The following is a 27,757-nucleotide window of genomic DNA, read 5'->3' on the forward strand; positions in this document are numbered from 1 at the left end:
CTGAGAAGAATGTATATTCTGTTGACTTGGGGTGGAGAGTTCTGTAGATGTCTATTAGGTCCGCTTGGTGCAGAGCTGAGTTCAAGTCCTGGATATCCTTGTTAACCTTCTGTCTGGTTGATCTATCTAATGTTGACAGTGGGGTGTTAAAATCTCCCATTATTATTGTGTGGGAGTCTAAATCTCTTTGTAGGTCTCTAAGGACTTGCTTCATGAATCTGGGTGCTCCTGTATTAGGTGCATATATATTTAGGATAGTTAGCTCTTCTTGTTGAATTGATCCCTTTACCATTACGTAATGGCCTTCTTTGTCTCTTTTGATTTTTGTTGGTTGAAAGTCTGTTTTATCAGAAACTACAATTGCAACCCCTGCTTTTTTCTGCTTTCCATTTGCTTGGTAGATCTTCCTCCATCCCTTTATTTTGAGCCTATGTGTGTCTCTGCACATGAGATGGGTATCCTGAATACAGCACACTGTTGAGTCTTGACTATCCAATTTGCCAGTCTGTGTCTTTTAACTGGGGTTTTAGCCCATTTACATTTAAGGTTAATATTGTTATGTGTGAATTTGATCCTGTCATTAAGATGTTAGCTGGTTATTTTGCTCTTTAGTTGTTGCAGTTTCTTCCTAGCATTGACGGTCTTTACAATTTGGCATGTTTTTGCAGTGGCTGGTGCCAGTTGTTCCTTTCCATGTTTAGTGCTTCCTTCAGGAGCTCTTGTAAAGCAGGCCTGGTGGTGGCAAAATCTCTCAGCATTTGTTTGTCTGTAAAGAATTTTATTTCTCCTTCACTTACAAAGCTTAGTTTGGCTGGATATGAAATTTTGGGTTGAAAATTCTTTTCTTTAAGAATGTTGACTATTGGCCCCCATTCTCTTCTGGCTTGTAGAGTTCCTGCTGAGAGATCCGCTGTTAGTCTGATGAGCTTCCCTTTGTGGGTAACCCAACCTTTCTCTCTAGCTTCCCTTAACATTTTTCCTTCATTTCAACCTTGGTGAATCTGACAATTGTGTGTCTTGGGGTTGCTCTTCTTGAGGAGTATCTTTGTGGTGTTCTCTGTATTTCCTGAATTTGAATGTTGGCCTGCCTTGCTAGGTTGAGGAAATTCTGCTGGATGATATCCTAAAGAGTGTTTTCCAACCTGGTTCCATTCTCCCCGTCACTTTCAGGTATACCAATCAAACGTAGATTTAGTCTTTTCACATAGACCCATATTTCTTGGAGGCTTTGTTCATTTCTATTTACTCTTTTTTATCTGAACTTCTCTTCTCACTTCATTTCATTCATTTGATCTTCAATCACTGATACCCTTTCTTCCACTTGATTGAATCGACTACTGAAGCTTGTGCACACGTCATGTAGTTTTCATGATATGGTTTTCAGCTCCATTAGGTCACTTAAAGTCTTCTCTATGCTGTTTATTCTAGTTAGCCATTCATCTAATCTTTTTTCAAGGTTTTTAGCTTAGTTGCAATGGGTTTGAACATTCTCCTTTAGCTCGGAGAATTTTGTTATTACTGACCTTCTGAAGCCTACTTTTGTCAACTCATCAAATTCATTCTCCATCCTGCTTCATTCTGTTGCTGACAAGGAGCTATGATCCTTTGGAGGAGAAGAGGTGCTCTGGTTTTTAGAATTTTCAGCTTTTCTGCTCTGGTTTCTCCCCATCTTTGTGATTTTATCTACTTTGGTCTTTGATGACAGTGAGCTACATTTGGGGTTTTGGTGTGGATGTCCTTTTTGTTGATGTTGATGCTATTCCTTTCTGTTTGTTAGTTTTCCTTCTAACAGTCAGGACGCTTTGCTGCAGGTCTGTTGGAGTTTGCTGAGCTCCACTCCAGACCCTGTTTGCCTGGGAATCACCAGCAGAGGCTGCAGAATGGCAAATATTGCAGAACAGCAAATGTTGTTGCCTGATCCTTCCTCTGGAAGTTTTGTCTCAGATGGGCACCTGGCTGTATGAGGTGTCAGTCGACCCCTACTGGGAGATGTCTCCCTGTTAGGCTACACAAGGGCCAAGGACCCACTTGAGGAGGCAGTCTGTCGATTCTCAGAGCTCAAACTGCATGCTGGGAGACCCACTGCTCTCTTCAGAGCTGTCACACAGGGACGTTTAAGTCTGCAGAAGTTTCTGCTGCCTTTTGTTCAGCTGTGCCCTGCCCCCAGAGGTGGAGTCTACAGAAGCAGGCAGGCCACATTGAGCTGTGGTGGGTTCCACCCAGTTCAAGCTTCCTGACTGCTTCGTTTACCTACTCAAGCCTCAGCAATGGCAGATGCCCCTGCCCCAGTGTAGTCAATCTCGGACTGCTGTGCTAGCAGTGAGCAAGGCTCCGTGGGCGTGGGACTCACTGAGCCAGGCATGGGATATAATCTCCTGGTGTGCTGTTTGCTAAGACCATTGGAAAAGAGCAGTATTAGGGCAAGAGTGTCCCGAGTTTCCAGGTACCATCTGTCATGGCTTCCCTTGGCTAGGAAAGGGAAATCCCCCGACCCCTTGCACTTCCTGGGTGAGGCAATGCCCCGCCCTACTTTGGCTCACCCTCCATAGCCTGCACCCACTGTCCAACCAGTCCCAGTGAGATAAACCAGGTACCTCAGTTGGAAATGCAGAAATCACTCGTCTTCTGTGTTGATCACACTGGGAGCTGTAGACTAGAGCTGTTCCTATTCAGCCATCTTGGAACGATCACTCCAAATTTTTTTTCTTTACTTTTCATTTTCAGCAGTTTAATAAGATGTGCCTAGAGGATGTGGAGAAACTGGAACCCTTGCACACTGCTGATGGGAATGTAAAGTGGTGCAGCCATTATGAAAATCAGTATGGAGCTTCCTCAAAAAACTAAAATAGAACTACCATATGACCCAGCAGCAATTCTACTTCTGTATATATATCTAGAAGTATTGAAATCAGAATTTTAGAGCGATATCTGCAGTCTCATGTTTATTGCAGCATTATTCACAGTAGTCAAGATAGAAAACAACCTAAATGTCCACTAAAAGATGAATGGAGAAAGAAAATGTGGAATATAAAAACAATGGAGTGCTACTTGGTCTTTAAAAACAAAGAAATTCTGCCTATGTGCCTATGTGACAACATGGATGAAACTGGAAGACATGCTAAATGAAATAAGCCAGTCACAGAAGGGCAAATACTGTGGGATTCCACTTATATGAAGTATCTAAAATAGTTAAACTCAGAAACAGAGAGTAGAATGGTGGTTGCCAGGAGCTGGGTGTAGGGGGAAATGGGGAGTTGCTGTTCAATGGATATAAAATTTTAGTGATACAAGACAAGCAAGTTTTGGAGATTTGCTATAAAACATTGTACTTATAGTTAACAAAGCTGAAAATTATAGTTGATACATCATGGATGTGGCTTATACAAGGAAAATGATGTGAAACTCTAACCAGAAGATTTATACTCAAAGTTAAGTTGTTGGTTCTGTATCAAAGGCAGCCAAGTGAAAGAGAATCTGTATATTTTAAGTTAAAATGCCTAATATATATTTTATTATTTTCTCCAATATCTCAATTACTTTTCAATTAACTGATGAGCTACCAGTCCAAATTTCATTGGATAATAGGGCTTCTGCTATATTTCTAATAATTTTAATTTATATATTTCAATGATATGCTGTTTGATAAACAATTTCTTGTATATTCTTGGTGGATCACACCATTTATAAATATAAAATAAAATATATAGATATAAAATAAAATAGTTATTTTAAGCTCTGATAAACTCTGATATTCAAAGTTTACCAGAATATACATTCTTCTCAGCACCACATAGCACTTTATTCCAAAATTGACCACATAATTGGAAGTAAAGCACTCCTCAGCAAATGTAAAAGAACAGAAATAATAACAAACTGTCTCTCAGACAACAGTGCAATCAAACTAGAACTCAGGACTAAGAAACTCAATCAAAACCGCTCAACTACATGGAAACTGAACAACCTGCTCCTGAATGACTACTGGGTACATAACAAAATGAAGGCAGAAATAAAGATGTTCTTTGAAACCAATGAGAACAAAGATACAACATACCAGAATCTCTGGGACACATTGAAAGCAGTGTGTAGAAGGAAATTTATAGCACTAAATGCCCACAAGAGAAAGCACGAAAGATCTAAAATTGACACTCTAACATCACGATTAAAAGGACTAGAGAAGCAAGAGCAAACACATTCAAAAGCTAGCAGAAGGCAAGGAATAACTAAGATCAGAGCAGAACTGAAGGAGATAGAGACACAAAAAACCCTCCAAAAAATCAATGAATCCAGGAGTTGGTTTTTTGAAAAGATCAACAAAATTGACAGACCGCTAGCAAGACTAATAAAGAAGAAAAGAGAGAAGAATCAAATAGATGCAATAAAAAATGATAAAGGGGATATCACCACCGACTCCACAGAAATACAAACTACCATCAGAGAATACTATAAACACCTCTATGCAAATAAACTAGAAAATATAGAAGAAATGGATAATTTCCTGGACACTTACACTCTTCCAAGACTAAACCAGGAAGAAGTTGAATCCCTGAATAGACCAATAACAGGCTCTGAAATTGAGGCAATAATTAATAGCCTACCAACCAAAAAAAAGTCCAGGACCAAATGGATTCACAGCTGAATTCTACCAGAGGTACAAGGAGGAGCTGGTACCATTCCTTCTGAAACTATTCCAATCAATAGAAAAAGAGGGAATCCTCCCTAACTCATTTTATGAGGTCAACATCATCCTGATACCAAAGCCTGGCAGAGACACAACAAAAAAAGAGAATTTTAGACCAATATCCCTGATGAACATCGATGCAAAAATCCTCAATAAAATACTGGCAAACCGGATTCAGCGGCACATCAAAAAGCTTATCCACCATGATCAAGTGGGCTTCATCCCTGGGATGCAAGGCTGGTTCAACATTCGCAAATCAAAAAACATAATCCATCACATAAACAGAACCAAAGACAAGAACCACATGATTATCTCAATAGATGCAGAAAAGGCTTTTGACAAAATTCAACAGCCCTTCATGATAAAAACGCTCAATAAATTCGATATTGATGGAACGTACCTCAAAATAATAAGAGCTATTTATGACAAACCCACAGCCAGTGTCATACTGAAAGGGCAAAAACTGGAAAAATTCCCTTTGAAAACTGGCACAAGACAGGGATGCCCTCTCTCACCACTCCTATTCAACATAGTGTTGGAAGTTCTGGCTAGGGCATTCAGGCAAGAGAAAGAAATCAAGGGTATTCCGTTAGGAAAAGAAGAAGTCAAATTGTCCCTCTTTGCAGATGACATGATTGTATATTTAGAAACCCCCATTGTCTCAGCCCAAAATCTCCTTAAGCTGATAAGCAACTTCAGCAAAGTCTCAGGATACAAAATTAATGTGCAAAAATCACAAGCATTCTTATACACCAGTGACGGACAAACAGAGAGCCAAATCATGAATGAACTTCCATTCACAATTGCTTCAAAGAGAATAAAATACCTAGGAATGCAACTTACAAGGGATGTAAAGGACCTCTTCAAGGAGAACTACAAACCACTGCTCAGTGAAATAAAAGAGGACACAAACAAATGGAAGAACATACCATGCTCTTGGATAGGAAGAATCAATATCGTTAAAATGGCCATACTGCCCAAGGTTATTTACAGATTCAATGCCATCCCCATCAAGCTACCAATGACTTTCTTCACAGAATTGGAAAAAACTGCTTTAAAGTTCATATGGAACCAAAAAAGAGCCCGCATCTCCAACACAATCCTAATTCAAAAAAGTAAAGCTGGAGGCATCACACTACCTGACTTCAAACTATACTACAAGGCTACAGTAACCAAAACAGCATGGTACTGGTACCAAAACAGAGATATAGACCAATGGAACAGAACAGAGTCCTCAGAAATAATACCACACATCTACAGCCATCTGATCTTTGACAAACATGAGAACAACAAGAAATGGGGAAAGGATTCCCTATTTAATAAATGGTGCTGGGAAAATTGGCTAGCCATAAGTAGAAAGCTGAAACTGGATCCTTTCCTTACTCCTTATACGAAAATTAATTCAAGATGGATTAGAGACTTAAATGTTAGACCTAATACCATAAAATTCCTAGAAGAAAACCTAGGAAATACCATTCAGGACATAGGCATGGGCAAAGATTTCATGTCTAAAACACCAAAAGCAACGGCAGCAAAAGCCAAAATTGACAAATGGGATCTAATGAAACTAAAGAGCTTCTGCACAGCAAAAGAAACTACCATCAGAGTGAACAGGCAACCTACAGAATGGGAGAAAATTTTTGCAATCTACTCATCTGACAAAGGGCTAATATCCAGAACCTACAAAGAACTCAAACAAATTTACAAGAAAAAAACAAACAACCCCATCAAAAAGTGGGCAAAGGATATGAACAGACACTTCTCAAAAGAAGACATTCATACAGCCAACAGACACATGAAAAAATGCTCATCATCACTGGCCATCAGAGAAATGCAAATCAAAACCACAATGAGATACCATCTCACACCAGTTAGAATGGCAATCATTAAAAAGTCAGGAAACAACAGGTGCTGGAGAGGATGTGGAGAAATAGGAACACTTTTACACTGTTGGTGGGATTGTAAACTAGTTCAACCATTATGGAAAACAGTATGGCGATTCCTCAAGGATCTAGAACTAGATGTACCATATGACCCAGCCATCCCATTACTGGGTATATACCCAAAGGATTATAAATCATGCTGCTATAAAGACACATACACACATATGTTTATTGCGGCACTATTCACAATAGCAAAGACTTGGAATCAACCCAAATGTCCATCAGTGACAGATTGGATTAAGAAAATGTGGCACATATACACCATGGAATACTATGCAGCCATAAAAAAGGATGAGTGCGTGTCCTTTGTAGGGACATGGATGCAGCTGGAAACCATCATTCTTAGCAAACTATCACAAGAACAGAAAACCAAACACTGCATGTTCTCACTCACAGGTGGGAACTGAACAATGAGATCACTTGGACTCGGGAAGGGGAACATCACACACCGGGGCCTATCATGGGGAGGGGTGAGGGAGGAGGGATTGCACTGGGAGTTATACCTGATGTAAATGACGAGTTGATGGGTGCTGACGACTTGATGGGTGCAGCACACCAACATGGCACAAGTATACATATGTAACAAACCTGCACGTTATGCACATGTACCCTAGAACTTAAAGTATAATAATATTAATAAATAAATAAATAAATAAATAAAATTAAGTGAAGAAATAATTTTTTATGTGAAGCCTTGACCAAAACCAATTAGTCAAATACAAGATTACTGCCACGGGTATCAACTATCCAGGCCGGTGGCATGAGCAGTAAAAAGATTTTATCAAGACAGTTGTAGGTAAATAAAGGTAAATTTATTAGAGAAAGTATGAAAATATGCTGCAAGAAAGCAACAAGCAAATCAGGAAGAGAGGAGCTGACTGCAAGGAGACAAAGGCTTGCTGGCGATTTTTTAGGATGGTGCTTGTACTGGAGAGGGCTGCATGCAGTACTGATAATGCCAAGGTTGCAGTGAACTAACTTGCGTTTTTCTGTCAGACGAGGGTTTGATAATAGCTGAGGACAGGAAGATTGTGAGTTATCTGCGCAGGAGGGGTATGTGTCCTGGACCATGAAGAAAGACAGACTTATAGATTATCTACTTTCTCTTCTTGTTTTCTCCTGCTCCCGCCAGCCTGACTCCTTTTCCTTTATTAGGACTCCACAATTAACGTATTATAATACAACTCAAACTCTAATAACACAACACATTTGTTAGAGATTTGGATGCAGATATAACTACAGTTGAGGAACTGAATGTTCTTTAGCTAGGGGGTAATCAGAGAAAAAGATATTTTGTGGATCAGGCCCCAATTTTTATTATTTTATTGATAACAATGCCTTACTTTGTTTATTGAAGAATGTTTCTTCCAATTAAGATACACTTACAATTTTATAATGTTAGTGAGGCGAAAAGAGGGGCCCACTTTTCAGAAATCCACTGTTTATAAAGTTATTATTTAGACATGGAATGTCTAATTAGACATTTTCTGCTCTGATGACAACCACATTTTTTTCCAAGTATTGACTTGCCAATTTATCCTCGACAAGTGATTCAGAAAGATAAATGAGCTTTCTGACTTTGCAAATAAGAATGTGGATAGATTTTTTTCTGAGAAACTGTGTCCCATCATCTGGCCCATACTTCTAATTTAAAATATAACTGTTATCTCAACAAACAGCATTAATTTTAAATTTTAAACTTAAATCATCCTTACTGCATTGTTCTCATTCTCTGTACTTCTTATTTTTATATTATTTCTATAAAGAATCTTAAGTGCGAATTCTGTGGCTTTAGAATTAGTTCTCTATTCTGATTAGATTTAAAGAGACTAATAACTCTGTTTCCAGTGGTAAAGAGAACACGGATAGTCAATGTCATGATGAGGCAGTAGAAATACACAAAACATGGCTGTGCACGGTGGCTCACGCCTGTAATCCCAACACTCCGGGAGACTAAGGCAGGAGAATCACTTGAGGCCAGGAGTTCAAGACCAAATTGGCCAACAAAGCAAAACCCCATCTCTACTAAAACTACAAAATAATTAGCTGGATGTGGGGGCAGCTGGCTGTAATCCCAGCTGCTCAGGAAGCTGAGGCACGAGAATCGCTTGAACCCAGGAGGCGGAGGTTGCAGTGAGCCAAGATTGCACCACTACACTCCACCCTGGGCAACAGAGTGAGACTTTGTCAAAAAAAGAAAGAAAGAAGGAAAGAAGAAAGAAAGAAGGAAGGAAGGAAGGAAGGAAGGAAGGAAGGAAGGAAGGAAGGAAGGAAGGAAGGAAGGAAGGAAGGAAGGAAAGAGAGAGAGAGAGAGAGAAAGAAAGAAAGAAAGAAAGAAAGAAAGAAAGAAAGAAAGAAAGAAAGAAAGAAAGAAAGAAAGAAAGAAAGAAGAGAAGAGAAGAGAAAAGAAAGAGAGGAAGGAGGGAAAAAAAGAAAAGAAAAAGAAAAGAACACAAAATATCATCACTGGATACTCCTAATCACATACTTGGAAGAGTCAAGGTTCTGAGTGATCAAACATGAATTTTATACCTGAGAACATTTTATGTCAAACTAACAAGTAAGATGAGATTAGTTGGTTGCTGTTAATCACGCTGGATAAAGTTGCAGAAGAAAGGGATGAGCTCAGGGCTTCAAATTCCCAACACAAGTACTGTATAAATGACCTGGAAGTTTCTATGTCTGCAAGTGGCTGAATTACAATGTAAATTGAATTCCCAATTCTCAGGGTATCTGATGTTAAAGTGAGAGCATTGATTAGGAGGGAATTGGATTCTGAAAGTTTAAATGAGGACATATGGGTAGATCCTGATGAAGCTGGGGACCTTCGTTAAGGAATTTAAACCCCCAAATTCAACTAAGTCTTCTTTGCCAGTAAAGACAGCCCTTCCATCCCTTTCTAAGGAGATTAACCCTGCCAGCATTAAAGACCAAAACTGAGTCCTCCATATGGAAACCTTCCCCAGGGAAATTAACTAGCTACCTGGAGGCAGGTTGATTATGTTGGACCACCACCATCATGGAAGGGGCATCATTTTTTTCTTACTGGAACAGACACTCTGGATATGGATTTACCTTCCCTGGTTGCAATGCTTCTGCCAAAACTGTCATCCATGGATGTACAGAATACTTTATTCACCATTGTGGTATTCCACTCAGCATTGCTTCTAGTAAGAAACTTACTTCACAGCAAATGAAGTACAACAGTAGGCGCATGGTCATGGAATTACTGGTATTAAACCATGTTCCCTATTATCCTGAAGCAGCTGGCTTAAGAGAATGGCCTTTTGAAGACTCAGTTACAGCATGAGGTAGGTAGCAATTTCTTACAGGCAACTCTATATATAGCAGTAATGTTCTCCAGGAAGTTGTATGTGATCTACATCAGCAACCCAATATATGGTGCTATTTTTTTCATAGCCAGGTTTCATGGGCCCAGGAATCAAGGGGTGGAAACGAGAGTGGCATCACTCTCTATCACCCCTAGTGTTCCAATACCAAAATTTTTGCTTCCTGCCTCCATGATCTTATGCTCTGCTGGTCTGAAGATCTTAGTTCCAAAGGGAGAAATGTTTCCAGTAGGAAATTCAACAATGATTCCATTGAAGTTAAGACTGCCACCAGGCCACTTTGGGCTTCTCGTGCCTGTGAATAAACAGGCAATGAACAGACTTGCTGTACTAGCTGGGGTTATTGGTCTTGATTAACAAGGGGGAAATGTGAGTTTATTCCACAATGGAAGTAAGGAAGAACTTGTCTGGAATATAAGCTATCCCTTAGGGCTTAGTACTACCATGCACTAGTATCCCTTAGTACTAATACTAGTACTAATATCCACTAGTACTAGTACTAGTACTAGTTCTAGTATTCCTTAGTGTTTCTGTGCCCTGTGATTAAAGTCAATGGAAATCTACAATAACTCAATTCAAGCAGGACTAATAAAGACCCAAATTCTTCAGGAATGAAGGTGTAGTTCACCTGACCTAGCAAAGAACCATGACCAGCTGAAGTACTTGCTGAGGGCAGAGGGAATATGGAATGGATAGTGAAAGAAACTAGTTATAAAAACCAGCTATGACCACATAACCAGTTGCAGAAATGAGGACTGTAATTATCATGTGTATTTTTTCCTCATTTCGCTATGATTAAGTTTGTGTGTGTATATAGCAAATATCTTTGGGTCATTCCCTCTCTATTCCCTTATCGTATAACAAAATATGTATTAGCTTTACATCATAGAATTTAAGTTACAGGATATCAAGCGGAAGTGTAAACATTACCCAAGGACTTTGCATCCTCTTCTGGGGAAAAGGCTGGTGCATTTTCAGTTGAACACAGGATATCTGTATTATGATAAGTGGAAGTATCGCTTTGTTATTGTCTATATTTGGAGATTATGTATGGTTTAAGGAGATGTGTATGGGTGCCAAGGTGACAAGGGGTAGACTGTGATGGTTAATATTATGTGTAAAGTTGGCTAGGTTGTGATGTCCAGTTGTTTGTTTAAAAACTAGTCTAGATGTTGCTGTGAAGGCATTTTGTAGATGTGATTAACATTTATAATCTATTGACACAATGGATTGTTTTTCATTGTCTGGATGGGCCTCACCAAATCAGTTGAAGACCTTAAGAGCAAAACTTGAGGCTTCCTGGAGAAGAAAGAATTCTGCCTCAAGACATAGAAATCCTACTTGACTTTCTAGCCTGCAACATGCCCTGTGGATTTCAGAATCAGGATCACAACATCAACTCTTACCTAACTTTCCAGCCTGCCAGCTTTCCCTAAAAATTTCAGGCTTGTCAGTTCCCATCATGTGAGCCGACTCCTTAAAAATGAATCTCTCTCTCTCGCTCTCTCTCTCTCTCTCTATATATATATATATATATGTTTAGATAGATAGATAGATAGATAGATAGATATAGATATTCTATTGGTTCTATTTTCTCTAGAGAGTCCTAATACAGAATACAACATATGCATTTTATCTCAAGTCCATATTGAAATCCCATTAAAATAATCAGAAATATAAACAGAAATGGAGAAGAAATAATAGTTCATGGAATATATTAACAAAATTTTGGAAGATCAGTGGATAAACATTGAAAGACCTAGAAAAACAGGAAAAGCTGAAACTCCAATCTCCCATTAATGATGATGATGAGCTAGGAGTATGTGATTCACTCCACAGAGCAATACAGAGGCTCAGGAATTTGAGGCACCAGTTAACTGCTGAAGTGTCCTCACTGGACTAAGAACAAAAGGATTAGTTGAAATTTTTGTTTTCTTCTTTTCTTGAGATAGAGTCTTGCTCTGTTGCCCAGGCTGGAGTGCAGTGGTGCAATCACAGCTCACTGCAACCTCTGCCTCCCAGGTTCAAGTCATTGTCCTGCCTCAGCCTGGGATTACAGGCACCTGCCACCACACCAGGCTAATTTTTGTATTTTTAGTAGAGACAAGGTTTCGCCATGCTGGCCAGGCTGGTCTCGAACTCCTGACCTCAAGTGATCCATCCACCTCAGCCTCCCAAAGTGCTGGGATTACAGGCGTGAGCCACCGCTCCCAGCCCATTAGTTGAAATTTTTAATCAGGGGCAGTTAGACCCCAAGATCGTCTCCTCCAGCCCCTATACTAGGTGAGTTCTCTCAGAAAACAGATGGTTTATTTTCTGGAGAAGTTAAACAAGAGAAGGTCTGAACTTACAAGTGCAGCTGAGGGTGGGTATAATAAGATGTACTAAAAAAAAAAAAAAAGGAATAATTAAGTGAGAGTTTGCATATTGAAAGGTGAGACATTCTCTCCACTCAAGGTCCTTTCCCTTGCTCAGCCTCCTGAGCACTGTCAACTGTGCTTATATGCCCAAGGAAGGAGACTAGAGGATTCCTCTCCATGTAAACTAATTAGCCTAATAAAAAGTACCTACAGAGGTTGAGGTGGGAGGTTAACTTGAGCCAAAGATTTTGAAGTTACAGCAAACTATGATCATACCATTACACTCCAGTGTGGGCAACAGAATGCTCAGAAAAAAAAAAAAGTGTATATGAAAAATGGCATTTGTGTGTTTTGCAATGATATAACTGGATCCCTTCTAACCCTATGGAGAGGCCCATTCTTAAAGATAAATAGATGTTTGTTGGAGGACTAACATTGTTTTGGTGAGACCAAGACAAACAGCCATAAAAAGGAAGCTGAAAGTAAAATAGACAATACATTAAACAGAAGAAAGCCATACAAATCTATAATATCCATAAATAGATAAGAATATATAATATCCACGAGACAAGTGCAGAATTCTATTTTAAAAGAAACAATCAGAGGTCAGGAAAAGCTCCATGTATCAATAGAAGGTCAAAAGAGTAGGGAAAAAAAATCCCCAAATGTAGAACACAATAAGAAAGAGATTTTTAAAACAGGAAAAAGATAATAAAATTATCATATGAGAGGTAAAATATAGAAATAGTACAATTTCCATAATGAAAGAACAGAAAAATGGTAAGAAGAAACGATCAAAGTGCTAATACAAGAAGTCAATGGAACCAAAAAAGACTCCACATTGCCAAGACAATCCTAAGCCAAAAGAACAAAGCTGGAGGCATCACGCTACCTGACTTCAAACTATACTACAAGGCTACAGTAACCAAAACAGCATGGTACTGGTACCAAAACAGAGATATAGATCAATGGAACAGAACAAAGCCCTCAGAAATAATTCCACACATCTACAGCCATCTGATTTTTGACAAACCTGGCAAAAACAAGAAATGGGGAAAGGATTCCCTATTTAATAAATGGTACTGGGAAAACTGGCTAGCCATAAGTAGAAAGATGAAACTGGATCCTATCCTTACTCCTTATATGAAAATTAATTCAAGATGGGTTAGAGACTTAAATATTACACCTAAAACTATAAGAACCCTAGAAGAAAACCTAGGAAATACCATTCAGGACATAGACATGGGCAAGGACTTCATGTCTAAAACACCAAAAGCAACGGCAACAAAAGCCAAAATTGACAAATGGGATCTTATTAAACTAAAGAGCTTCTGCACAGCAAAAGTAACTGCCATCAGAGTGAACAGGCAACCTACAGAATGGGAGAAAAATTTTGCAATCTACTCATCTGACAAAGGGCTAATATCCAGAACCTACAAAGAACTCAATCAAATTTACAAGAAAAAAACAAACAACCCCATCAAAAAGTGGGCAAAGGATATGAACAGACACTTCTCAAAAGAAGACATTCATACAGCCAACAGACACATGAAAAAATGCTCATCATCACTGGCCATCAGAGAAATGCAAATCAAAACCACAATGAGATACCATCTCACACCAACTAGAATGGCAATCATTAAAAAGTCAGGAAACAACAGGTGCTGCAGAGGATGTGGAGAAATAGGAACACTTTTACACTGTTGGTGGGACTATAAACGAGTTCAACCATTGTGGAAAACAGTGTGGCGATTCCTCAAGGATCTAGAACTAGAAATACCATATGACCCAGCCATCCCATTACTGGGGATATACCCAAAGGATTATAAATCATGCTGCTATAAAGACATATACACACATATGTTTATTGCAGCATTATTCACAATAGCAAAGACTTGGAATCAACCCAAATGTCCATCAGTGACAGACTGGATTAAGAAAATGTGGCACATATACACCGTGGAATACTATGCAGCCATAAAAAAGGATGAGTTTGTGTCCTTTGTAGGGACATGGATGCAGCTGGAAACCATCATTCTTAGCAAACTATCGCAAGAACAGAAAACCAAATACCGCATGTTCTCACTCATAGGTGGGGAATTGAACAATGAGATCACTTGGACACAGGAAGGGGAACATCACACACTGGGTCCTATTTTGGGGAGGGGGGAGGGGGGAGGGATGGCATTAGGAGATATACATAATGTAAATGATGAGTTAATGGATGTAGCACACCAACATGGTACATGTATACATATGTGACAAACCTGCACATTGTGCACATGTACCCTAGAACTTAAAGTATAATAAAAGAAAAATATATTGAAAGGTACAATAGTAAAAAGAAAAGTATAGGAGACAACAGTAACAAGTTTAGAAGCTGGAGTACAGATGGGCACATTGCAATCAACTTACTAGATTTGAGATAGCTGCATCCTATCCCTAAAGTAGAAAAAGGTGAGAAGTAATCTAATTTACCTCACAGAACCCCCAAGCTCAGAGAATAGTATTCTCTAATAAGCAAGGGTGAAAATAAGACCAAAAATAGGAGGCTTGGTTAAATGTTTCAAAAACAGTTAGACCCTCACTCTTCCACTCCAAGTACCTCAGTGACTATCCCTCCTCGATCCTGTCAGAAGACTGGAGATTAGTTATTGAAGCAATGTTTGTCATTGGAGTGACTGGAAATAATCAAAATATTCATTGGAAGAGAGCTTTCTAAATAAAATTGGTACATTCACACAAAGGGAGATTATGCAGCTGTAAAATGTGAGTAAATTATGTACTCATGTGGAAAGACTTCCGAGATATACTGTTAAGTAAAACAAGCAAATAAACAACCTAAAAAAAGCAAAGTGCAGGACAGCAAGTGTGTGAATGTATATGTGTATATATACTATATTTTATCTTTTATAAAAGGGGTAAACTAAGAATATTTACATTTATGTTTCCTTACATATGCAAGAAGAAATCCTGGAAGTATGAAAGAAACTAGTAACAATAGTTATCTGTTTTGGGAAAAGGGGAACTGAGTGGAAGAAGAATGTTGGTTGGAGGGAGGTTTTTCGCTGCATTTTTTTATTATTAATTTGAACCATGTGAATGTATTACCTAGTGAAAAAGCAAATATATAAAAAAGAACTGGAGTAACATCTGACTTCTCAACAGCAACACTGGAAGCTAAAATACAATGAAACAATGTCCTCAAAATTCTTAGAGAATTTCCAATTCAAAATTCCATCTCCAGCCAAGCTATCAATCAAGTGTTGGAGTAGAAAAATGACATTTTCAAACCTGAAAGATCTCAAAAGTGTGCTTTGCATATACACTTTCTCAGGAATCTACTGGAAGATGTGCTCTGCCAAAAGAGAGCATAAACCAAGAAAGAGGGAGATATGAGATCCAGGAAACAGTGAGTCTAACACAATAGTGAGCAAAGAAAGTCACTAAGATTATTGTGAAAAGAGATCCCAAAATAAAAGTTGTGTTGCATGCCTAGAGTGCAACCAGTCTAGTTTAAAGCAGTTCAGAAGATTCCAAAGAGAAACTTTGTCCAGAAAATGAAATTGGTAGAATACCTAATTTATGTAAACATAATGGAAGAATATTTACATAATTGGGAGTATATTTTGGAAATAAATTGGTGATAAATACATAGGAAAAGAGAGGGGGAAAGAAATTAAATCTAGAGAAAATAAAAAGTTGTGCAGGACAGGAAAAAATAATCCTAATGTACTATGTAACTCAACTTTCAATAACAAGTACATAGTCAACATAATACTGTCAATATAACTAAAATAAGAATAAAGTAATTGGGAGGGCAGGGTATAAGAAATGTAGAAATGTATGATTACAGTAAGCAGTGGTGAGTATAAAAGAAGAGTTAAACTCATCCTCCATAGTGGGAAGTCAGTGACTTAAAACTCAAAAATCAAGAAACAATATAAGTATGTTATTTTGACATAGACAGATAATCCCAAAATAATATATTAAAAGAGTTGAAATTTATTGCTTCTGGGTGTGGGAAATAGTGTTGAGATACAGGATATTGCTGTTTTTCATAGTAAGCTGTTATGTACTGAATCGTGTCCCCCAAAATGTATATATTGAAGCCCTAAACCCTTAACGTGACTGTATTCAGAGATAGAGCCTTTAAGGAGGTAATTATGGTTAAATTGGGTACTAAGAGTAGAGCCCTAATCTGACAGGATTGGTGTCCTTATAAGAAGAGACAAGAAAGATCTCTCTCTATCTCCATGCACACACAGAGAAAAGACCATGTGAGGACACAGCAAGAAGGTGGCCATATACAAGCCAGGAAGAGAGGCTACACCAGAAACTAACCTTGATTGCATCTTGATCTTGGAATTCTAGCCTGCATAACTATGAGAAAATAAATTTCTGTTGTTTAATCCACCCAACCTGTGGAATTTTGTTATGGAAGCTCAAGCAGACTAATACATTAGCCTTGTATGATTATACTCATGCATTGCTTAACAATGAAGATACGTTCTGAGAAATGCATTGTTAGGTGATACAGTCATTGTGTGAACATTGTAGAGTGTATTCACACAAACCTAGATGATATAGCCTACTACATACCTGGGCTATATAGTATAAACTATTGCTCCTAGGCTATAGACCTAAACAGTGTGTTACTGTACTGAATAGTGTTGGCAATTGTTACACAATGGTATTTACATATCTAAACATTTAAACATAGAAAAGGTAATGTGCTGTGCTGCAACATTACAATGGCTACGACATCACTAGCTGATAGGAATTTTTCAACTTCATTATAATCTTATGGGACCACCATCGTATATGCTGTCCATCATTGATGTTGTTATGCAGTGCATGACTGTATTGGATTTTTTAAACTATATGCATATACAGCTTTGATTTGAAAAGTAAATTTTTAAAATTCTGAAGGAAATGACCTAAATTTAGAATTTTATATCCAATAATTATCAGTCAAGGGTAAGGGTAGAATACAGGCATTTTCAGACAGGCAAAATCTCAAAGTATTTATATACTATACACTCTTTCTCATAAACATAGATTTATTTTGTCAAAATGAGGTCATAAATCAAGAAAGATGAAGCCACGGAATGTAGGGAAAGCAAAATCCAACATGAAAAAGAGACTAAGAAAATTCCACTATGATGACAAGGGAGTTTCTAGGACAATAGCTATACCTTAGGCCTGAAGAGTAATCTTCCAAAACGGAGCAGGAATACAGAAGGATCCATGAACTCTAGGGGAAAAATGTATACAATGAACAACAATAATATATAATAGATGCCAATTACTATGTACCAAGTATGACTCTGAGTGCTTAATCTTTTAATCCTCATAGAAATCGTATGAGATATGCCATTTCCCATTTTAAACATGGTGAAAGTGAGACAGAGAGTGAAAGAGATTTGTTCAAGATCATGTAGCTATTAAATGACAAATTCAGGATTTGAAGCCAGGCTGTCTAGTGGCAGAGTCTATGCACTTATCTGCCTCTCCTTCTAATGTCTCAATTGTGAAAAATCCTTACATAGACATAATGTAAACACTGAATGTTGATTTAACATAATATAGTGATACAACAATATATTGGCAGAATATGGGAGAAGTGTGGTTGTGTATAGGATGGGAGGTATAAGACAACTGAATCCTTCCACTGTAGGAAGTCCTAGCTGATACATAAAATTTAGAAATCAAGAAATAAAATGGTTGATAAAAATATAAAGGCAATATCAGAAGAAAGAGTTAAGACAATTGTAAGTAATCTGGAATTAAAAGTAATTTTAAAAAGAAATTGAAATTAATTTGGAAGCAGAAATCTGGGGTAGGGAAGGATGAAGGAAGGTTCTGCTGGATTTCTGTAATTGTTATGGCACCCTATAACTGTGAAAAATACATTTTAAAAACCAGATTCTGAGATTGAACATAGAGTAGGACTCCAATTCTGTGTAAAGAACTGGAAACTTGAGAACCATTACGGACTGAATGGTTGTGTCCCCGCAAAATTCACATGTTAAAGCCCTAACTTCCAATGTGGCTGTGTTTGGAAATAGGACCTCTAAGGAAGTAATTAAGGTTAAATGAAATCATAAGGGTGGGGTTCTGATTTTGTAGGATTCGTACTCTTATAAGAGACATCAGAAAGTGCCTCTCTCTCTCTCTCTCTCTCTCTCTCTCTCTCTCTCTCTCTCTTTCTCTCAACGCACCAAGGAAAGGCCACATGAGGACACAGTGAGAAAGCAGCCATTGACAAGCCATGAAAAAAGCCCTTACCAGAAATTTTTGGCATTTTGATCTTGGACTTCTTAGCCTCCAGCAAATAAGTTTCTGCTGTTTGTGAGCCACCCAGTCTGTGGTATTTTGTTATAGCGGCCCAAGTAGACTAATAGAAGAATATTATGCTAAGTCACAAAAGGACAAATCATATATGGTTCCACTAAAATGAGGCACCTTCAGTAGTTACATTCATAGAAATAGAAAGTAGAATAGTGCTTTGCAGGGGCTGGGGGAGCAGTGAGGGGAGTTACTGTTTAACAGGTAAACATTTCAGTTTGGGAGATGAAAACAGTTCTGGGCGGGACGTGGTGGCTCTCGCCTATAATCCCAGCACTTTGGGAGGCCAAGGTGGATGGATCACCTGAGGTCAGGAGTTCGAGACCTGCCTGGCCAATATGGTGAAACCCCATCTCTATGAAAAATACAAAAATTAGCCGGGAGTGATGGCAGGTGCCTGTAATCCCAGCTACTTGGGAGGCTGAGGCAGGAGAATCGCTTGAACCCGGGAGGCGGGAGTTGCAGTGAGCCATGATCATGCCATGGCACTTCAGCCTGGGCAATGAGTGAAAATCCATCTCAAAAAATAAAAGAAAAGGAAACAGTTCTGGAGATGAATGGTGGTAATGGTTGCACAACAATGTTAATATATTTAATGTCACTGAACTGTACACCTAAAAATGGTGAAGATGGTAAATGTTACGTATATTTTACTACAATTTTTAAAGAAAAAAGAAGGATGTACAAGGGTATGCATAATAATACTCATGGAAGGCTGTATTCTCGGTTTCAATTCTGCACTATTTTCTTCCAAAGCCCCACATGTACTAGGCTTCCTCAGTGTTCTGTCCTCAGTTTTTCCATCTGTACTCCTCACTGAGGCTACCTGACTTACTCTTCTGTTATCATCCATAATATGTATCTTCATCCCAGACATTTATTCTGAGCTCTAGATACATACCTCTCAAATAAGTACTGAGCTTCTCCACTTGTAAGTCCCATAGTGTCTTAGTTTGTTGTGTGTTGCTGTAAGAGAATGCCTAAGACGACATTTATAAAGAAATGTTTTATTTAACTCACAGTTTTGAGGGCTGGGAAGTTCAAGACTGGGCAGTCACATCTGACAACTTCTTTTGAGGGCATCAAAACATGGCAAAGAAACAAAAGGGGAAACAGGTACATGCAAAAGACACCGAGCACAAGAGGCAGACTCACTTTATAACAACCAACCTTCTCACAGTAACTAATCCAGTCCCATGAGCACAAGAACTCTCTCACTCCAAAGAGACTGCATTAAAACCCTCATCAGGACAGATTCCTCATGACACAAACACCTCTTAAGGTTACCACCTCTCAACACTGTCACATTGGGAACTCATCCTCAACATGAGTTTGGATGGTGATAAACCATATTCAAATCATAGTACATAAGCACTTCAAATTCAAAGAGTTCAAATCAGGATTAATCCTCTTCCTCTCCCAAATCTTCTCCTTTATGTCCGAAAAATAAAAGGGGAAGAGAACTGTTAATATCCCTCTCCATTCATTCCTCACTCCAGATTATACACTTTCCCCTACACTAAACTGCCTCAAGGACCAATCAGTTCATGTGATTTTCAGAAATGGACATTTTTGCCCAAGAAGAAAGATTGCATTTTCACCTTTGGAAAGTGGTCTTATATGACTCCTTATATGTGCATGACCCAGCAAAGCCACTGTACTCAAAATCTTAAACCAACCTCTGAGCCCTGAGTCTACTACTACAACAACACTAGAGTAAGAATCTGGAGACCTGAGCAGAGTCAGACCCCAAACTGACTATAAGACCACCTATCTCTCCAAAACATTTAGAAATGTTGTCCACTGCTACCCTAGCCCCATAAGTAGGCATGAGGACTCTTAGAACTGAGCAGAAGGCCCCCCTAAGTCCCAAGTTTTGAATGGTCTTGGGTCTAGAATCTCTCTCTCCTTGTCTTTCTCTCTCTCTCTCTCTCTCTCTCTCTCTCTCTCTCTCTCTCTCTCTCAGACACACACACACACACACACACACACACACTTATTAAAGAACACTTGAATGCCTGTGTCACATGGGATCTGGTGTAAGGCCATAGCTGTAGATAAGGAAAGGTACTAGTGCAACAGTGGTGGATATCATAGAGGATCTACTCTACCTGATCGTGCAACTGCTTATGCCCTCCAGTCCTGCTTGTGCTTGATCCCATATATAAAACTTCCATCTTGGCTGGACACAGTGGCTCATGCCTCTAATCCAAGCACTTTGGGAGGCCAAGGTAGGAGAGGCCCTCGAGCCCAGTAGTTCGAGACCAGCCTGAGCAACATAGTGGAGCCCAAGTTCTACAAAAAAATTAAAAGATTAGTGAGGTATGGTGGTGTGTGCCTATATTCCTACTACTCAGGAGGCTGAGGTGGGAGGCTCACTTAAGCCAGGAGGTCAAGGCTGTAGTGAGCCATGATCATGCCACTGCACTCCAGCCTGGGTGACAGAGCGAGACGCTATCTCAAAAAAAAGAAACAAAAAAGAAACTTCCATCTCATTGCTGGGGCTACTCAACCTTATACCTCGGTGGATCTGACAGAACTCAGCTCATAAAGCAATTCTGGCTGCATGGCCACTGGATGTCCTATAGTCAGGCATTTCATCTCTACCAGGATGTAGTAGCATGTCAGGAGCTGTTCTTAAAAGGTATATAATTTTCCATTCATATGACATGGCTTTGCTCCACAACCCTAGCTATGTTGTGATTTCCCCATAGGGGCTTCCCATAGGGTCTTTCCCATAGGGGCTTCCAAATACTCCACATGGCATCTTTTTCCAACACAGATACCTCTAATACTGAGATAGGAGATCAGCAGGACTTGTTTTCCGAGCACTGGTAATGGCTCTATCAAAAACAGGCTGATCAAAAACAGGATGCAGTAAAGACACCAAGAGATGATGAAAAAAGCAACCTCTGGTTGTCCTCACTGCTCATTATTAATACTCCAACCAGTGCCATGACAGTTTACAAATGCCATGGCAATGTGCCATGGCAATGACCCAGAAGTTGCCTTATATGGTTCCAGGAACTTCCCACTTCTTTTCTAGAAAATTCCAAAACCCCATTCCTTCATTAGCATATAATTATGAGTGGGTATAAATATAGCTAGCCAGCAGAACTGCTGTCCTGCTCCCTCTGCTGCTCCAGAATGCTACTGTTGCTATATACTGCTGCTGCTGCTGCTGCTGCTGCTGCTCCAGGCTGCTTTGCCTGTGGAGGAGCAACTTTGCTGTACACTGCTACTCAGGGCTCCTCTGCCTATGAGACAGCCCTGGTCTGTCTATGGAGCAGCCATTTCGCTATACACTATTGCTCTAATAAACTTGCCTTCTTTTACTGTCAGCTCGCTCTTGAATTCTTTCCTGAGTGAAGGCAAGAACTCCCCTGGGCTAAGCCCCAGTTTTGGAGTTCACCTGAATCAGTACCATAAGGACTGTCCCTTGTATGCATCAAGTGGCAGAACTGCTTAAAACTGCATCCTGGACCTGCTATAGGGGCTTGTTCTGCTATAGTTCTCAAAGCTGGCACCTTTTGTGTCACCCAGTATATGGAGTGAAACAGTAATTCCAGGTGTGAAATGTGGTATTTCCAGAACCCAAAGAGGCCTACCAGGCAGTGCACTTCCAGAAAATTCTCTGTGAGGAAGGTAAAAAAATACCTTAATTTGTCCTTCCCTTTGAGAGGATATTGTGGCATTCCCCAGGCCATTCAACTCCTAAAAATTATACTTAATGTGGTCAACCCCCTAGGTCTTTGTAGGGTTCATCTCCCATACTCCATAGTGCATGTGCCTTCCTAAGGCCTCCAATGTGCTAGCCCCTTCCTACTCATTTTGGTCCAATTAGCATGACATCACTGACATTGTGGACTAGTACTATATTCTGAAGGATGTTTGAGTGGTCCAGATCTCTTCAGACTGTATTGTGACAGAGGACATGAAAGTTAGTAGAGCACTGAGGAAAAACTGTGTATACATACTGTTATCCATTCTGTGTGAATATGGACTTTCCATTATGATACAGATAGGGGAAAAAAACACATTTTCTAAATCAATAGCTGAAAACTAGGTACTTAAGGCTATGCTTTCTGCTGTAGCAAAGATATCATATCTGGTATGCCACTGCAATTGTCTTACTACTTGGCTGAGTTTTCAGTAGTCTAGTGTCATCTAGGCTCTGTCCACATTTTGCAGGTTAAACTGGTGAATTAAATGAAGATATGATGGAGACCACACCTCTTCATTCTCTAGGTCTTCAAAGGCGGCAATAGTTTCTGCCATCCTCCACTACACAGATGCCATATGTTTTCATTTACTATCTTGGCCAGGGAAGGTGCGGACAGTTTCAGAAGCTTCCACTTGGCCTTCTCATATACAAATAGCTCTGACTCCACAGGCCAAAGAACTACTATAGGGCTTGTACCAACTAACCAACTATGTCTATTCCAATTATACATTCAGAGATCAAAAACATAACCACTGAGTGGGTCTGTGAACTCAGTGGGCCCACTGTGAACCCTACCTAGGCCAGGATCCCCTTTAATACTTGGCTCCCATGTGCCTCCATTCTAATAAGGGGGCCAATTAAGACACTTTAGGTCTCTGGGTATCAATATCAAGTCAGAACCAGTGTCCATCTGTTCTCAAAATGTTTGAGTATTTCTCTTTCCTTGGTACACAGTTACCTGAGTAAATGGAAGGACTAGAAAAATCATTACTACACATGCGTTGTAGGGTCCTTCTTCCTGGGCACTCAGCCTTTCCTTCAAATCATGTGTTGTGGATCAAAACCTGACTTGAGACTAGAAGCTGGATAAGTAATTATGACTTTTTATTGAGGCAACCTCCCTCAAACCTGTGACCACCTTTCATTTCTTGTGTTTGTATAGAGTGCAAATTGTTGGCTGCCTATTTCCCCCCAGGATATTATGTTGTATTGACTGTCCATGTCCTATTAACTGTCTCTTAACCATCTACCCACTAGGGGTACTGTGTTCTATTAACCATCTCCATAGCTCTCTGCAAGTCAGGCCTCCCCACCTGCCACTCTGACCCTGTAGTGCATTGTGGTATTTACATCCACTTGACTTCTGACAGTTAAGTGCAGCCATCTTGCCTCTATTGTTTCAGAGGCATCATCATTTCTATCAGTGATCCTTGTTCCATAAGATGCTCTCCTACTCTGAGCCCTGGCATGCAGAAGAGATCCACTACTGAACTTCACATGTCCCTCTCACCAGAATATTCCTTATAGCTGTGGTAAATGGTTTGTCCTTTGGATCCTGCTGCAGAATATAATCTTCTAGAGGGTTTTCTGGCCTTACATAATAGGTTTATTATATAATTCTCACCTCTCTGAGTCTTTGATCCCTTTTTCCACCATCTTCTATGGCAACTCTGGCATTTACACCTCACTTAATGTAGGCCATGGCTTTTTCCATACTTTGAGGAGCCATCGTAGTAATGAGTTCATGTCATTTCCTGTGTTTTTTTTCTAGGGTATTAAATCCTGTATTCTGGGAGAGCACTTTCAAATTGATTAATTCTCTTATATTCAAGTTTATATTCCAGCCCTCCTGATCGAGCTCCTCAGAATTTGGTGCCATACTTATTCCCTCAGCACCTTCTGGTACATGCTGGCTAGGTTACATCCTGAAACTCTTTGTTGGTGTATTCTCTTTCTTTCCTTACTACACCCAGCACATCGCCAGCTAGATTATGCTGTGGCTTAATCCTAGTTATAGGCCCAGTGGCCAGGATAGGAGGTGAGGGCAGATTCTGAGGGAAACCCAGGTTATCTTACAGGGGAAAGGATTCCATATATTGAAGCAAGATGGAGTGCCAGCCCTTAATAGGGAGGAATAGGACACTTCTCAAGGGGCTCAGGGGAATCTGGGAATATAAGAATTTTTAGGGACATCAATCCAGATGTCCCCATCCCAAGTGTCAGAGTCCCATTCCTTCTTAACCATGGCACTGAACTTGGCATAGAAGACTTGTCTTGGTTAGAATTTTAACTTTCTTTGAAGCTTTATTTTAACAAATCCTGAGTCTACTCCTCAGATTTCTCCACCATTTACCTGGAAAAGATGAGAACCTCTTTATATGTTATGAATAAAGCCCTCTGGCTTTCAAACATAGCTTTCAATTGTTGATTAATTTAATTCAGCTTTTTGTTATTCTTTTCTAGAGCTCAATCCACTTAGCAACAGCCACCCAATTTTCTGGCCTTCCTTATATTTAATATTTCCCATATTTCTCAAAGGTCTGATACATGGCACCAGTTAATGTGTCCCCTTTTACCTGTATGCCACCCCAGTTAACCACATTGAAAGTTTTAACAATTCCTCTGCTACCTTGTTCCAGAGGCCTGTCTACTCCACCTACCACCAATGACGGGTCTTCATTGACAGCTGAGTAGCAGGTGATTCATCTCCAAAATTTCATCACAGTGTTTGCTTTCTCGAACCACTTCTTGAACCAACTATTGCAGGTTGGCTTCCCAGGAAGCAGACCCAGAGACAGAGTTCAGCAGGAAGGGTTTTTACTAGGGAATGCTGTTGGGATCAACACCTGTGGAAGGGAAAAGAAGGAAGCAGGATTGGACAGAGGGAGGAGTGAAGCTGTCCCAATTTGGGGCAAGAAAGCCATATCCATCAGTAATTGGATGTGAAATACCCCCAGGTAGGGGGTGTAACCTTGAGGGAGGTGGCTTTCTTCAGCTGAGGAAATTCCTGAAGAGGCCTGACAGCTGAGGACTGTGTACTTGCCGCACTCCTGGCAATTAAAATAATAAGCTTTTCATTCCTGAAGGGGGATCAGGGCATCAGATGGCAGAATCCACTACAAGCGTGACACCATTTTTTTTACAGTAGAGTAAGTTGGTGGCCATCGAATGCTAGTATTGAGAATGGTTTCATTTTTAAAATACCTAATAAGATTTAAATTTTAAAACACTTATTGCTTTACAAATAATATTTATTTAAAATTTTAAGTTATATTTTCCAAATATGTAGACATAAATACGTGAGCCTCCATTTATGCTTTTGCTCCAGGTCCCTCAAATACTATTGGCCAGGCCTGCCTAGTATGAATCCATCCTTTTCCTTGTTGGTAAATTATGCATAAAATTTCATTTATTATATAAATATCATAAATAGAGTTAAATAAAAAACAAATGAGCCCGGGCGTGGTGGCTCACGCCTGTAATCCCAGCACTTTGGGAAGCCGAGGCAGGCAGATCACCTGAGGTCAGGAGTTCAAGACTAGTCTGGCCAACGTGGTGAAAGCCCGTCTCTACTAAAAGTACAAAAAAAATAGCCATGTGTGGTGGCAGGCGCCTGTAATCCCAGCTACTCGGGAGGCTGAGGCAGGAGAATCGCTTGAACCCAGGAGGCAGAGGTTGCAGTGAGTCCAGACCGCGCCATTGCACTCCAGCCTGGGAGACAGAGCGAGACTCCGTCTCAAAAGAAAGGAAAAAAAAAAAAAATGAAATCACCCATCAGTCTAACACCCAGAGAAAACTATTAACATTCTCAGAGTATGTAGCAAGATAATTTAGATATATACTTTTTCTTCATTAAAAGTATGGCATGTGCTTTTACAGCCTATTTTTCCCACTTAAGATTATATGCTGAATTTCTAATGTAGGCACATGTAGATGTCCATCAACATTTTCAATAGCTGCATAATATTTAAATGTGTAGACACACATCAATTTGCTTAGCCAACTGCCTATCTTGAGATACTTGGGTCATTTACAATTTTTCACCCTTCCAAACAGTTTGAAGATGCACAGCTTTCCACAAGCCAATTATGTGATTATTTCCTAAAGATACATTTCTACAAGTAGAATTACAGGGTCAATGGATGTGCATATATTCCAATGGACCTTGTACCAGTGTATACTCCCACCAGCAGTTTGAGAGTGCTCCTCCCCTGACACCCTCACCCTCACTAAGGCGTGGGAGCGAGGTAGATCTTTTATGTGTACCCCAACAACACTCTCTATGGTTCCACAAAGGCCCCACCTTAACCAACCTCATAAAGGAAATCTGATACAAGCACTAAAACTTATTCTTTCTTCTAGTACACTTTCTTATTACTTCAAAGTTGTAACTGTTCACTTACATGGATATCAGAATTGGCCAAGAGGACATTTTTCTGTCAAATACCCCAAGGACCCTAAAATAAAATTGGTCTTCTCTGTATGTCTCCAGAATACATCTCAGCACTTTTTGGTTCAAAGGGCCTCTCACATCCATACTCTCCTTACCATTCCCATGGCCACCAGTAAAACTTCACACCTTCATTATCTCATGCCTGGACTAACTTGTGGTAGCTTCCTGTTTTTCCAATCTCCAGTCACCACTCCTATCCCCACCCCAGCTTGGACTCCTGTCGCACATAAATCTACCGTATCGTTTTCCTTTCATCTTGTCATTCCTCTGGTCACAAAAGGCCTTGATGTCTCCCAGGGGTGGATGCAGTAATATTCAGACACCCCAGTTTAGCAGTTAGGGGTGCTCCACGAACAGGACTCACCTTTACCGCCTGACTCTCTCTCTCATCACTACCCTCCCTACACTTTCCATTCCAGCAGGCCAGCACTTCTCTCTGGAGAAGGATTCCCATCTCCATGCCCTTTTTCCCATCACTCCTTCCATCTTGAGTGCCCTTCTGATCCTTTTGTATCCTTGAATCCCAGCTTACCTAAGGGTCCCCCTCCTTTGTAAAACTTTCCTTGAGCACTGTTGCCTGAAGCAGTTTTTGCCACCTCTAAACACTGATAGGAGGCATCTGGCCATGATTGGAAGCTCCCAGTTTTATTACTATCTTTTTGTTTCCATATATCTTGCCTTTCCAAACAGATCATAAACTCAAGGACAAGGACAATAACTTTTTTCTGCTGCTTAAAACACACAACTTTATTGATGACATAAAAATAAAGTCTTAAATGTATAAACATAAGTCCACACAAAGGACCAAAGATTACCTTACTTATGAAGAATCCGTTCAGTTTCTGCTCATGAAGCATACTAAAAATATCTCAATCCAGACAAGATAAAAATCAACACA

The 27,757-nt window shown here is 39.7% G+C and overlaps 1 protein-coding gene across 2 annotated transcripts in view; it reads right to left on the minus strand.

Annotated features, from left to right (window-relative positions):
* LOC105499321 (armadillo repeat containing X-linked 1) overlaps nt 1-18,506 on the minus strand; it is a 35,311-nt gene extending 16,805 nt beyond the window's left edge. For both annotated transcript variants that reach the window (XM_071088799.1, XM_071088800.1), the window contains exon 1: nt 17,530-18,506. The gene's annotated coding sequence lies outside the window, so the exon portion shown is untranslated. The remainder of the gene's footprint in view (nt 1-17,529) is intronic.
* Between the last annotated feature and the right edge of the window lie 9,251 nt (nt 18,507-27,757).

The sequence above is a fragment of the Macaca nemestrina genome, chromosome X (assembly GCF_043159975.1).
Source record: "Macaca nemestrina isolate mMacNem1 chromosome X, mMacNem.hap1, whole genome shotgun sequence".
NCBI classification, from domain to species: Eukaryota; Metazoa; Chordata; class Mammalia; order Primates; family Cercopithecidae; genus Macaca; species Macaca nemestrina.